Below are 13,738 nucleotides of genomic sequence, written 5' to 3'. Positions count from 1 at the left end.
ATGTCAAGCTCGAATTGTAGAAAACATGCAAAAAAAGCAGGAAAGCACAGGTTTGAAAAGAAAGCCAAAATCTTTTTTAATTTTTTTAAATATTTGCGTAGCGCATCTGTAAGCGCGTGTAATTGCACGTGTATATGCACAGATAATACCTATTACACGCGCTGATAGATGCGCAGGAACAATTAAACTGATTAGATGCTAGCTTTTGGTTGTTTTTGGATCAATATGACATGACTTTCCTAGTCTTTCAATATCAAAATTATTGCCTCCATGTTGTAAGTATCAATGCATGCATTTAGGAAATATGACATATATAGATTGTATCTGCATAGTGGTCCAACAAATCAAGCCTCTTTCTTATTTGCAGGCATTATATATTGTAGTTAAACTCTAACAGTTTATATTGTGCAAAAAGGTGTCATTGATTTAAGCTAAGATCTTGATCTACATTGCTATTCATACAATTTCATTTATGTTGGGTTGGCCAATCTGCTTGATTAATGCAAGATATGCTTGATATGATGTTTTTGATTGAGAATACTAGTGAAATATATAGAAAATCTTGAGATAAGAGATGGTACACTAGCAAATCAATTGACCTATGTGGTGACATATATAACAAAGCTTGAGGATAAGAGATAACACATTGGCAAGTCAATTTGCACATATGTGGTGACTTATTAGACCATCCCACTTACAATTGCATGCAAGTATCAATAGGTGGATAAAGCACTAATGGTATTTAGCTAGAGAGAGATAATGCAATGAATGTGTATACGAAAGAGATAGAGAAATGCATATTATCCATCAATCAATCAAAGATATGTACATGAAGTGACTTGATATAGTAATTAGAGTATCGTCATTTTTAGGATGCTCCATTGACTTCTGCAAGTTCCTATAACCTTGAAGTAGATAGCCAACCACACTGTCCATGGAAGGAAAACTTGGCCTCATCAAATTAACCAAGTTAATTTACTTATACATTTCATAGATAAGAGATTTGTAGTTGGCTTGTTGGTATTGCAAAGTATCCTTACAGTGATCTATTTTAGTCACCAACAAGTGGACACACTAGCTAAAGATGATGAAAAGAGGACATGTGCACATTGGCTACATGTGGTCCACCTTATCTAAAATTATATGTGAGCTATAAGTGCACCTTGACATGATTGGAATAGCTTGCACATGCACAAGCCAACTGATTTACATCAATCTACTCATGCTATGAATTGGCATGCATGGCTAGGTTAAAGTGCACAACAAATGAGACATGTGAGTGTATTGATCAGTTCTTTCTCTCTCTCTCTCTCTCTATATATATATATATATATATATATATATATATATATATATATATATAGCAAATGCACAAGTCAACCTTTGATCTATAAGTTTTAGCCATGGCTAGGTTAAGTGCACAATAGATGCAACATGTGCATATATCAATCACTTCTCTGATAATTATGTCGTATATATATCCAATTATCATGCTCTATCAAATCACATTTGTATAGGGCATGATTGGATGTATATAGGGCATGAAATCACATATATATAATTAGCTTTGAATGATTAGATATATATTTGTAATACTCAGAAAGAAGTAAAGTTGGTAATGTATATCATGTCCTATACATGTATATCATGTTGTATATACATGTATATCATGTCCGTTGTCGTACTGCTGCGCATCCGAGGTGTGGAATCCACCAAAAAGTTTGTATGTGTGACATTTGTTACTTTGTGCATACTTAGTCGTTGTGTTTGCATTTTGTTTTGTGTGGATTGGGAGAACTAGAATTTATAAGAACAAGGAGCGCATAGAGTTGATTGCCAAACTTTCATTATACTGTTTCCTTGGAGGTTGTAGTTGTAACTCCTTGTATGAGTTGTGTGAAATGTTACGGCTTCTGTTGAAGAAGAAGTAGGTGGTTGACAAATCGGAGCGCGAGCTGCTGTAAAAGTAGGCACAGCAAACGTCTACTAGGTTTTGTGAAGTCCTCCTTGGACATAGTTGTGGCTGTTGGCCTTCTTCAGTTGGCTCCCAAGAAAGTCACCCCATGAGCGACTGAAGCATTTGGTGTAGTCTCATATTTGATATCATGCTTTCAGTTACTACCTTCCTCATCATTGAACTCCAAGATGAAGTAAACAAAACTACTCACAAAGGAGGCGCTTCAAGCTTTGGAACCGTTTTGTAACTGTGCCCTAGATGTAGATGATTATCACCCTGTCAAGCTTATTTTTCCTTCTGTACTATATGGCTTTTCAGAACCTGTATAAAGTTTACTGTTCATATTCAACAAAGCAGTCTGAAGCACCAAAATCTGTTTAGATGTGGGCATTAACTGCGATAAGCAGCTGTATCTCTTGGATTTCAGTACCAAGTGTATGCCTAATGCTGCAAGACTAGCTTACTGGTGAGTTTTGCTTCACCGCCTAAATACAACAGTTCTGGCTACCAATGTAATCTTAGCACTACTGCCGTATTATGGACTATTTAGAAGGCTTACATGAAAGGAAAGACAAAATATTTTATGTCGTTGTTTCTGATGCAAGATCAAAAGAAAAAAACTGCGTGTTGTATAAAAAAACAAAGAGTAGACCAGAAAAACGGCGCAGAAAGACAACGCTCTTGAAATTACGGGCTGTAAGGCTTTACCGGTCACGAGAGAACGGCTCTGACAGACATTGATGCTGGTAGACAATGGTTTAGGGCTAGGAAGGGTGCACCAGAGCAGATACTTGATCTAGCTCATAACAAAGTAGAGATTGAAGGGAGAGTACATGCAGCGATTGACAAATTAGTTGAGCGGGGCTTGCGATCACTTGTTGTTGCCTTACAGGAAGTGCCTGAAATGAATAAAGAGAGTCCTGGTGGCCGTGGCGATTTTGTGGTCTATTACCCTTTTTTTGATCCTCCACGACATGACAGTACTGAGTCCATTCAGTGAGCTTTGAACTTAGGTGTCAATGTGCAGATGATAATAAGTGATAAGTTGGCCATATTAAGAGAGACAGGGAGCAAGGGCATCTAGAACAGAGAACCAAGATGCTATTGATACTGCCATAGTAAATATGCTGGCAGATCCAAAAGAGGCCCGAGCAAACATCATAGAAGTGCATTTTCTACCTTTCAATCTAGTGGACAAAAGAAGTAGCTCTGCCAGCTCTACCGGCCTCTACTGGGCCAAAGATGGACATAGTTCTTGAACAGGATGGTCAAAGGACTGGATTTCTTGCAGAGACTGTTGATCAGTATGCAGATGCAATGACCAGAGTGTCATGAATGTCAGAAGAAGAACGGTTACAAATTGCTGCATCTGCAAGGCAATGGACATCTTACACTTATCTGGAATAAGTATGGGTGGGATCAGGTGTCAAACATAATATTTGTTGACCAGCCAATTGGGACTGGTTTTAATTACAGCAGTGATATTCGAGACATTCGGCATGATGAGAATGGCGTTAATGAATATATGTACAGTTTTTTTTGCAAGCCTTCTATGAAGCACATCCTGAGCTTTTACGAATTGAGTTCTATGTTACTGGAGAATCATATGCTGGACACTACGTTCCTGTTGTTACTAGTCGCATTCACATGGGCAACAAAGGGAAAGAGGGTTTACCAATCAACTTGAAGGGATTTGCTATTGGCAATGGCCTCACAGATCCAGAGATATAGTACAAAGCATATGCAGATTATGCTTTTGAGATGGGCTTTATTGGTGATACGGATCACACCAGATTGAACACGCTATATCCTGCATGACATGTCAATCAAGCTCTGTGGGACAAGTGGTATAGTCACATGCGTAGCTTCATATTTGGTCTACAATTCGATATTCAACTCTATCATGTCCATTATTGGGAGTGTAAATGATGTTCTATATGTACTTTGAATCACGTGGCAAAAAGGCTAAAGATCCAGTGGAGCTGTGGATGTCCTGCAGGCCATTTGAAGAAGCTTTAGTGATCACAGAGCAGATTACAAATGCACTTTCAAGTTCCTCAATGGTAGATTTACAAGAGCTATGTATTGCACCAGGCAAGGCATCGTGGATGGCCTATTTGGATGTGTATTGACTTGATTCTGATGGATCGGTGTTCGATGCTGCTTTGTTTGAGTCAGTTGCAACTCTTGCACATTTGAAAATACGAGATGTTTCTGTGGTTGATAATGGCAAGGTACTCCCAACTAGCAGGACATCAGGAAAATTTTAGAGTGGTAGATCAGATGAAAACTAGCGACGACTGAAAAGTGTAAAAGGCAAAAGATTGAAACTTGGGCGAGTTCCAGTGGCACTGAATTTAGTGCTGCACTCAAGACACATACTAGCTGACCCATCAGCTGAAGAAGAGTCTATTTTGAAGACATTCTCTTGAAGACTAGATGACATATTTGATGCTATTGTATTCTGATTTATAACTTGATGTGGTTTTCTTGAGAGGATTGATTCTCTTGGTTGATCCGTCTTGCCACTTGTACTTGAACCAAAAATTGTAATACACTTAAACCATGGCATCATATTCGTCTTGATTATTTGTTTCGCTTGATCTTCCGTCTTGGAATTTCTCAAGGACCTTTGTGGTTGCGACTTTGCTTTCAAAAACTCTTCGACATCTTTGGTGAACCCGACGTGAAAGCGTCGCATAAATTTAAGGATGGGAGATACTTCAGCATCAGTTTCATCCTCTTCTACGATTCCTGCTTTGTCCTCTACTTCAGCTCCATCATTGACTGCTGCTTCAAGTACTTCAACGGATGATTTAAAGCAGTTTTTACAGAATATGTCTATGTATATGCAGCTTCAAAATCAGTAGACACAATTGTATATGTAGCAGCAGCAGCAGCAATTGCATCAACAACAGTTGTCTCAACAAAGGCAACTATATTCGGAGCAGGAGAATGCAATCAGCGCGACTAAGGCGATTGAAGCAGTTGAGAATGAGAAGAAGCTATTTGATGGCCGTAATGTTTCAGCTTACTTGAAGACGTATGAGATCAAGACGGGATTTTTTGGAGTACCAGCTCGACTTATGAGTAAGTATTTCCTTCGTCTTGTCACACCCGCCTTGAGGGCAAAAGTGATTGATCTTTTTATTCAAAATTTGCATTGGCAAGATTTTAAGAAGGCCCTGAAAGAAGAGTATTTCCTTGAGGACTTTGGGATGGCTACACGACGGTCATTCCGAGAGTGGGTCTACATGCCAAACAAAGGTCTAGCTGCTTCAGAGTTGATACGAGAATTTGAAGAGAGGTATAGTCAGCTTGATGTCATTGAACAAAGAGCATTGGATGTTGAGAAAGTTGAGCTTTTCTTGCAAGCTGCAGATCCTGCTCTTCAGGAAGAATTAGGAGAGCTTCTTGAGGATCACACGAAGCCTATGGGTCTTAAAACGGATTGGCAAGATGCCCAGGATGCAGTCTCGACTTTGACCAAAAGGAGGATATGGAAGACCCACCTACAGAATGGATCTATGACACCGACGCCGTCTTCTGCTCCCTCCTATGCCTGCTTCTATCCCTGTTATTTCTTCTCTTCCTTAGCCAATTTCTTGGCCTATGCCAGTGCCTACCGTTTCTACTCCTCCTATTCCTCCTGTTCCAAGACTGATGCTGGCTCCTTCTGCTCCAAAACCATCCGCTCCGTCGGTGCCTTCCTCTCTTGATGACATAATCAAAGGCTTAATGGATTTGACACTGGAGTCAGTTAAAGAAGAATTGGTGGGAAAATTGAAAGAGCAGTTTGCTTCGACTATGCCTACTATTTCTTCTAGTGCTCCTACTGCACCTAGGAGTGCTCCTAGTGCACCTAGGAGAGATCAAAGATGTATTTGGTGTGATAGTACGGACCATCAGCATTGCAGGGATTGTGAATCTTTTCAGGATGCAAGGAGGAAGAATTTGGTATTTTGGGGACAAGATGGTAAGATCTGGTTGACTGAAACAGGAGCTCCGCTTGCTACCAATTTTGGGAAAGGCGCAATAAAGAAATTAGTGGATGACATGGCTGCGCGTAGTTCTTATGTGGAAGCTAGAGGAGATGCTTCTGCATATGGAGTCCAAATTGAGAAAGGATCAGAGAATTAGTCAGCATTATGGACTTATGCTATGGAGACGACAAATAAGGGAAAAATTCAGCAAACTGTTTTGACTAGTACAGGCTCTAGCATCAGATCTGAGACAGGTTGGGATTCGCCTGTTGACATGTACACTATTTATGTCTACTTGGCTAAGTCTCAGGGATCAGATGTACTTGTTGAGGAGAAGCGTAAGAGGGATGAAGAAAATCCAAATGCAGCTAAAAAGACTAGAGGAGGTGAGTTTGTTACTCCACCTACTGCAGGACCGTCTTTGAGACCAGGGCCAGAATGACAGATGGAAGATGCTCAGAAGAAAGAGAAGAGGCAAGAGCCTAGAGAGAGAAAGCAGCCAGGGTTTAGATTGATGTCCAATATTGAGACCTCTACGGACATGAATAAAATCTTTAATGACAAGATACTTGGCAGTGAGGTGACTTTTACTATTTCTGAGGTTTTGGGCATCTCGAAAAGAGAGTTTCAAGATCAGTTCCAAGAAGTCCTGAAGAGGAAAAGACATGCATTACCTACTACTGATACACATGGAGTTTTGATTGGGGAGTTGGATGAGGATGACGATGAGGTTATGGTTGAGAATGCTTCTGTTTTTCCACAGATAGAGAAGAGGGTTCAGCCTATGCATTATGCTGAAACTGATGAGCCTGTCTTGATACCGCGTAGTCACTTTTCGCGGAGTCATTGGGCTAGGGAAATTACAGAAACGATGGTAAAAATTGGAGAGAAACAGGTGCCTTATGTTGCTTTGGTGGATCGTGGTTCAGAGATTAATCTCATAGTTCGTGGAGTTTATGAAAGTAATAGATGGCCTATGGATGTAGAGCATGGGTGGCGTATGAGAGCTACCAACAACACTGCAGGTGATTTGTATGCTGCCTGTCCCAATGTCAGGGTTTCTATTGGAGATGTAGAGGAGGATTTCCATTTCTTTGTGCAGGATTCATGCTCTTATCCCATAATTCTTGGACAGCCATTCATCACAGAGATGCGCATGGAAACAAAAGTAATGGATGATGGATCTGCTTATGCATGGATTCGCCGTAAAGATGGCATGAGAGCAGTTCAGTTTATGACTGTGTGTGTGAACCTTGTTAGAAACAGGGATACTCTTAGAGATGCACCTTTGCCCACTGTGAGGGATTCGGGTTTTCATTAGGTACCGTTGTTTCGCGAGACGACAGTGGTACAGAGCAGAGGAGATTGGAGTTCTCGCCTCCTGGCAGCAGTGTTTTCTCCTCCAATTTTGTTGGAATTTCAACAAACAGTTCGATGAGTTATCAGAAGACTTCTAAGTTGCCTGGAGCTGCCAGGCAGTACATATGCAGGAAGGAGAAAAATTTTAAAAATGCAGGTATTTTAGAGGATGATGAGCATATAGATGGGATGTATGATAGTATGATTTGTGCAGATACGATGACAAAGATGGAAAATATGCTGAAAATTGATATGCAAAGTTGTCACAGTAATGTATTAGTGCAATCCCTGGACATGTTTCATGAAATTTGCAGTTTTTTTGTCACAAATAGAGTTAGAGGCTGAGGTGACTCAGCAAAAAGTATTGAGTGCTGAAGAAATTCAGCAAACAAAGTTTCCGGCTGATTATGATCAGCTTACAGAGACACAGAGGGCTGAAAACTTTCAGCCAACAGAGTTTACTGCTGCTGAAATATTTCAACAGAGTTTAGGGCTGTTCCTATGCAGTCCATAGAGCAGAGGGCTGAGGATATTTAGCCACTGGAGTGTAGAATTGCTGATTTACAGCAAGATTTGAGTAATGCAAAGGATCATAATGAAGCTAGGGTTGACACGAAATACAAGAATGTGGATAAGAAGGTGAAGCCGGTAGCTGTACCGCTTCCACTTGACAGTGATCAGCAAATAGCGAGGGCTGCCAAACAGCCAATTTTGAGGAATCCAGAGCATATAGGCCATAAATTTTCAGTAGATACTCTTGCTGAATTAAAAATTGGAAATGGTGATTTCTTGCTACCCACAGAGAAGCAATGCTTTCAGGAGATTCTTGAGTGACATGGAAGGGGGTTTACTTTTTTTTCGCATGAGATTGGATGTGTGAATTCAGATATTGTTGCTCCTATGGTGATCTTTACTATTCCTCATATTCCATGGAACCTCCGACCTATTCCAGTGCCTAAGGCACACTGCCAAAGCTGATTGACTTGTTGAATGAGAAAATCAGGATGGGAATCCTAGAGCCTTCATCTGCACCATACTCAAATAGGTGGTTTACGGTTCCAAACCAGAATGGTACTCTCCGATTTATACAGGACATGCAGCCAGTAAACAGAGTTACTATCAGGAATGTTGGTATAGGTCCAGTTGTGGATGAGTTTGCAGAAGCATTTGTTGGACGTGCCATCTATTCTTTAGGTGATTTGTATTCGGGATATGATCAGTTTCAGCTGGCTTTGGAAAGCAGGGACATAACCACTATGAGAACTCCTATTGGGCTTGTCAGGATGTGTACCTTGCCTCAAGGTGCTACTAATTCTGTTGCGCATATGATGAATGCCATGCATAAGGTCCTTCGTGATTACATACCTCAGCTTACCATGCCTTTTTTGGATGATGTGCCCATTAAGGGATGTGTAGAAGAAGAGAAGAATGAGAGTCTAAATGAGCAGGGATGCAGATACTTTGTGGCTGATCATATTTCAGCCTGTGAAAATATTTTGGCCAGGTTAGAAGAAGTGAACTTGACACTATCCGGGCAAAAATCTATTTTTGGAGTAAATGAGGTTGTCATTGTTGGACATATGTGTGGGTATTATGGCAGGAAACCCTCACCTGAGAAGGTGGATGCTATAGGCAAGATTACAGAGTATTGTTCTACCACTTCAGAGGTACGGAGATTCATTGGAGCTTGTGTGTTTTATATGATTTGGATACCCGATTTTGCACACATAGCAGATTGCTTATATCAGCTGCTTCGAAAGGGGCAGAAATTTTATTGGGATGAGAGTCACACTAGAGCCATGTGAAAATTGAAGAAGTTATTGCAGATTGCTCCTACTCTCAGGAAAGCGGATTATAATTGCAGAAGGCCTATTGTATTGACAGTTGACACTAGTCCAATTGGCATAGGTTGGGCTATGGGTCAAGATGATGCAGATGGAAATAGGTATGCTATTCGGTTTGGGGCGAAAGTCCTAAACGAGAGACAGAGGAGATATCCGCAAATCAAGAGGGAGTTACTGGGGATTGGTACGGCTCTTAAATGTGACAAGCAGTACTTTATTGGAGCCTCAGTTGTGGTAGAGACAGATTGCTTGCCATTGATAGGTATGATTACGAGTTGCTCTACTCCGAATATAGCTATGCTGAGATGGATTGCATACATCAAGTCATTAAATCTAGAATTTAAACATATAGAAGGAAAGGATAATCCAGTGGCAGGTATGCTGTCTAGAGCCAGATATGATGATGAGGAGACACTACTTGCAGAAGAGAATGATGCAGAAATTTCAGCCGCTATGGTTGATCATGTTTGCCATGTCTATGATGTTGTGGCTTTCATAGAAGAACTCTATGTTGGAGATTGGTTGCAGATTAGCAAGTACCTTAGTACACTAAGCAAAAGAGATGAATGGATAGATGAAAAGTTCAAGAAGATCAGAAGAAAAGCCTATGGTTATTTTCTCAAGGACAGGTTTCTTTGGAAGCATCCGAAGAAAAGAGGTGGATTACCCTTGCCGGTTGTCTGCGATAAAAAGACACTGTTACAAGTGATGAGGGATTTTCATGAGAGTCCTTGGGCTGGTCATAGAGGAGTGTGGGCTACTTATGAGAAAATCAAAGAGAAATATTGGTGGAAAGGCATGTATAGAGATGTTTCTCACTTTGTAGAGACTTGCAGAGACTGCCAGATGTATTCGGTAGTGCGTCATCGAGATGAGCTTCATCCGACCTATCCGCTATGCATTCATTATAAGTGGGTAGTTGACTTGGTTACTATGCCTATGGGTCTATGGCAGATGAGATATATTGTTTTGGCTAGAGAGGATCTTACCAATCATGTTGAGGGAAGACCTTTAAGAATACTGGGTAAGATCACTGCAGATCGCGGTGAATTGGATGCAGATGAAGCTAGAGAGTTTTTCTCTCAACTAGGAATCAAGTTGGCTCTAACCACAGCATACAATCTAGAGGGAAATGGGAAGAGTGAAAGAGGACATCCGCCGATAGTGAAAGAATTAGCCAAAGCATGCGGAGGACGGATTGGAGAATGGCCGAGACTTCTACCATTTTCTTTGTGGGCTGATCGTATGACTCACAGTGTTACCACAGGATATATGCCCGCAGAGTTGATGTATGGTCAGAAACCGGTTATGCCGACTGAGACTTGTGCTTTGACTTGGTCAGTTTTACCTTGGCAGGAGGATTTGACGAGAGAGGAGCTCTTAGCTCTTTGGATCCGGTAGTTGGAGAGAAGACCAATGGATATTCAGCTAGCTATTGACAGGTTGAAGGCTGTTAGACTAAGAAATAAGGATAGGTTTGACAGCAGGTATCGCTTACGGCCTAGAGCAATAGAAGAGGGAGACTAGGTATTAGTCTTTGATAGCAGCCTTGAAAATCTGTATACTGCATTTCAGAAGATGGTGAAAAGATGGTTTGGACCATATATAGTCAGACATGTCTTTGATAATGCAACATATGAGCTAACAGAATTGGACGGGACAGTGCTTAGAGTGCCTATTGCAGGAAAAAGAATCAAGATTTTCAAGAAAAGAGATGATGAGGATTATGCATTGGAAGAATTTGCAAGAGAAGAGCAATGAGAAGAAACTCCAATAGAAGAGACAGATGATATGACAGATAATCTTGTTGATATACCGGAAATACACAATGAAGAGATTGATCTGTTCGTGGATCTTGATGATAATGATCATGGGTAATTGGCTCATTCGGAGGATGCGCATGATTAGAGGGGGTGGATATCGTACTGCTGCGCATCCAAGGTGTGGAATCCACCAAAAAGTTTGTATGTGTGACATTTGTTACTTTGTGCATACTTAGTCGTTGTGTTTACATTTTGTTTTGTGTGGGTTGGGAGAACTGGAATTTATAAGAACAGGGAGCGCATAGAGTTGATTGCCAAAATTTCATTATACTGTTTCCTTGGAGGTTGTAGTTGTAACTCCTTATATGAGTTGTGTGAAATTTTACGGCTTCTGTTGAAGAAGAAGCAGGTGGTTGACAAATCAGAGTGTGAGCTGCTGTAAAAGCAGGCACAGCAAACGGCTACTAGGTTTTGTGAAGTCCTCCTTGGACATAGTTGTGGCTGTTGGCCTTCTTCAGTTGGCTCCCAAGAAAGTCACCCCATGAGTGACTAAAGCATTTGGTGTAGTCTCATCTTTGATATCATGCTTTCAGTTATTGCCTTCCTCATCATTGAAATCCAAGATGAAGTAAACAAAACTACTCACAAAGGAGGCGCTTCAAGCTTTGGAACCGTTTTGTAACTGTGCCCTAGATGTAGATGATTATCACCCTGTCAAGCTTATTTTTCCTTCTGTACTATATGGCTTTTCAGAACCTGTATAAAGTTTACTGTTCATATTCAACAAAGCAGTCTGAAGCACCAAAATCTGTTTAGATGTGGGCATTAACTGCGATAAGCAGCTGTATCTCTTGGATTTCAGTACCAAGTGTATGCCTAATGCTACAAGACTAGCTTGCTGGTGAGTTTTGCTTCACCGCCTAAATACAACAGTTCTGGCTACCAATGTAATCTTGGTACTACTGCCGTATTATGGACTATTTAGAAGGCTTACATGAAAGGAAAGACAAAATATTTTATGTCGTTGTTTCTAAAGCAAGAACAAAAGAAAAAAACTGCGTGTTGTATAAAAAAAGAATAGACCAGAAAAACGGCGCAGAAAGAAAAAGCTCCTAAAATTACGGGCTGTAAAGCTTTACCGGTCACGAGAGAACAGCTCTGACAGACATTGATATTGGTAGACAATGGTTCAGGGCTAGCAAGGGTGCACTAGAGCAGATACTTGATCTAGCTCATAACAAAGTAGAGATTGAAGGGAGAGTACATGCAACAATTGACAAATTAGCTGAGCGGGGCTTGCGATCACTTGCTGTTGGCTTACAGGAAGTGCCTGAAAGGAATAAAGAGAGTCCTAGTGGCCGTTTCGATTTTGTGGTCTATTATCTTTTTTTGATCCTCCACGACATGACAGTACTAAGTTCATTCAGTGAGCTTTGAACTTACGTGTCAATGTGAAGATGATAACAGGTGATCAGTTGGCCATAGCAAAAGAGACAGGGAGCAAGGGCATCTAGAACAGAGAATCAATATGCTATTGATACTGCCATAGTAAATATGCTGGAAAATCCAAAAGCGGCCCGAGCAAACATCAGAGAAGTGCATTTTCTACCTTTCAATCCAATGGACAGGAGAAGCAGCTCTACCGGCCTCTACTGGGCCAAAGATGGACATAGTTCTTGAACAGCATGGTCAAAGGACTGGATTTCTTGCAGAGACTGTTGATCAGTATGCAGATGCAATGACCAGAGTGTCGTGAATGTCAGAAGAAAAACGGTTACAAATTGCTGCATCTGCAAGGCAATGGACATCTTACACTTATCTGGAATAAGTATGGGTGGGATCAGGTGTCAAACATAATATTTGTTGACCAGCCAATTGGGACTGGTTTTAATTACAGCAATGATATTCGAGACATTTCGCACGATGAGAATGGCATCAATGAAGATATGTAAAGTTTTTTTTGCAAGCCTTCTATGAAGCACATCCTGAGCTTTTAGGAAATGAGTTCTATGTTACCGGAGAATCATAAGCTGGACACTACGTTCCTGTTGTTACTAGTCGCATTCACATGGGCAACAAAGCGAAAGAGGGTTTACAATCAACTTGAAGGGATTTTCTATTGGCAATGGCCTCACAGATCCAGAGATATAGTACAAATCATATGCAGATTATGTTTTTGAGATGGGCTTTATTGGTGATAAGGATCACACTAGATTGAGCAAGCTGTATCCTGCATGACATGTCAATCAAGCTCTGTGGGACAAGTGGTATAGTCACATAGGTAGCTTCATATTTGGTCTGCAATTTGATAATCAACTCTATCATGTCCATTATTGGGAGTGTAAATGATGTTCTATATGTACTTTGAATCACGTGGCAAAAAGGTTGAAGATCTAGTGGAGCTGTGGATGTCCTGGTAGGCCATTTGAAGAAGCTTTAGTGATCACAGAGCAGATTACAAATGCACTTTCAAGCTCCTCAATGGTAGATTTACAAGAGCTATGTATTGCACCAGGAAAGGCATTGTGGATGGCCTATTTGGATGTGTATTGACTTGATTCTGATGGATCAGTATTCGATGCTACTTTCTTTGAGTCAGTTGCAACTCTTGCACATTTGAAAATACGAGATGTTTCTGTGAGTGATAATGGCAAGGTACTCCTAGCTAGCAAGACATCAGGAAAATTTTAGAATGGTAGATCAGATAAAAACTAGCGACGATTGAAAATTGTAAAAGGCAAAAGATTGAAACTTGGGCGAGTTCCAGTGGCACTGAATTTAGTGCTGCACTCAAGACACATACTAGCTGACCCATCAGCTAAAGAAGAGTCT

The 13,738-nt window shown here is 40.7% G+C and overlaps 1 pseudogene; it reads left to right on the top strand.

Annotated features, from left to right (window-relative positions):
• The first annotated feature begins 2,861 nt into the window (after positions 1-2,861).
• LOC148033628 (plasma membrane ATPase 2-like) lies at positions 2,862-12,858 on the top strand (annotated as a pseudogene).
• Positions 12,859-13,738: the final 880 nt, after the last annotated feature.

The sequence above is a fragment of the Lygodium microphyllum genome, chromosome 7, assembly GCF_053477565.2.
Source record: "Lygodium microphyllum isolate KBCC chromosome 7, Lygodium_microphyllum_v1.1.10, whole genome shotgun sequence".
NCBI lineage: Eukaryota > Viridiplantae > Streptophyta > Polypodiopsida > Schizaeales > Lygodiaceae > Lygodium > Lygodium microphyllum.
This window is presented reverse-complemented; position numbering and strand designations above follow the sequence as displayed.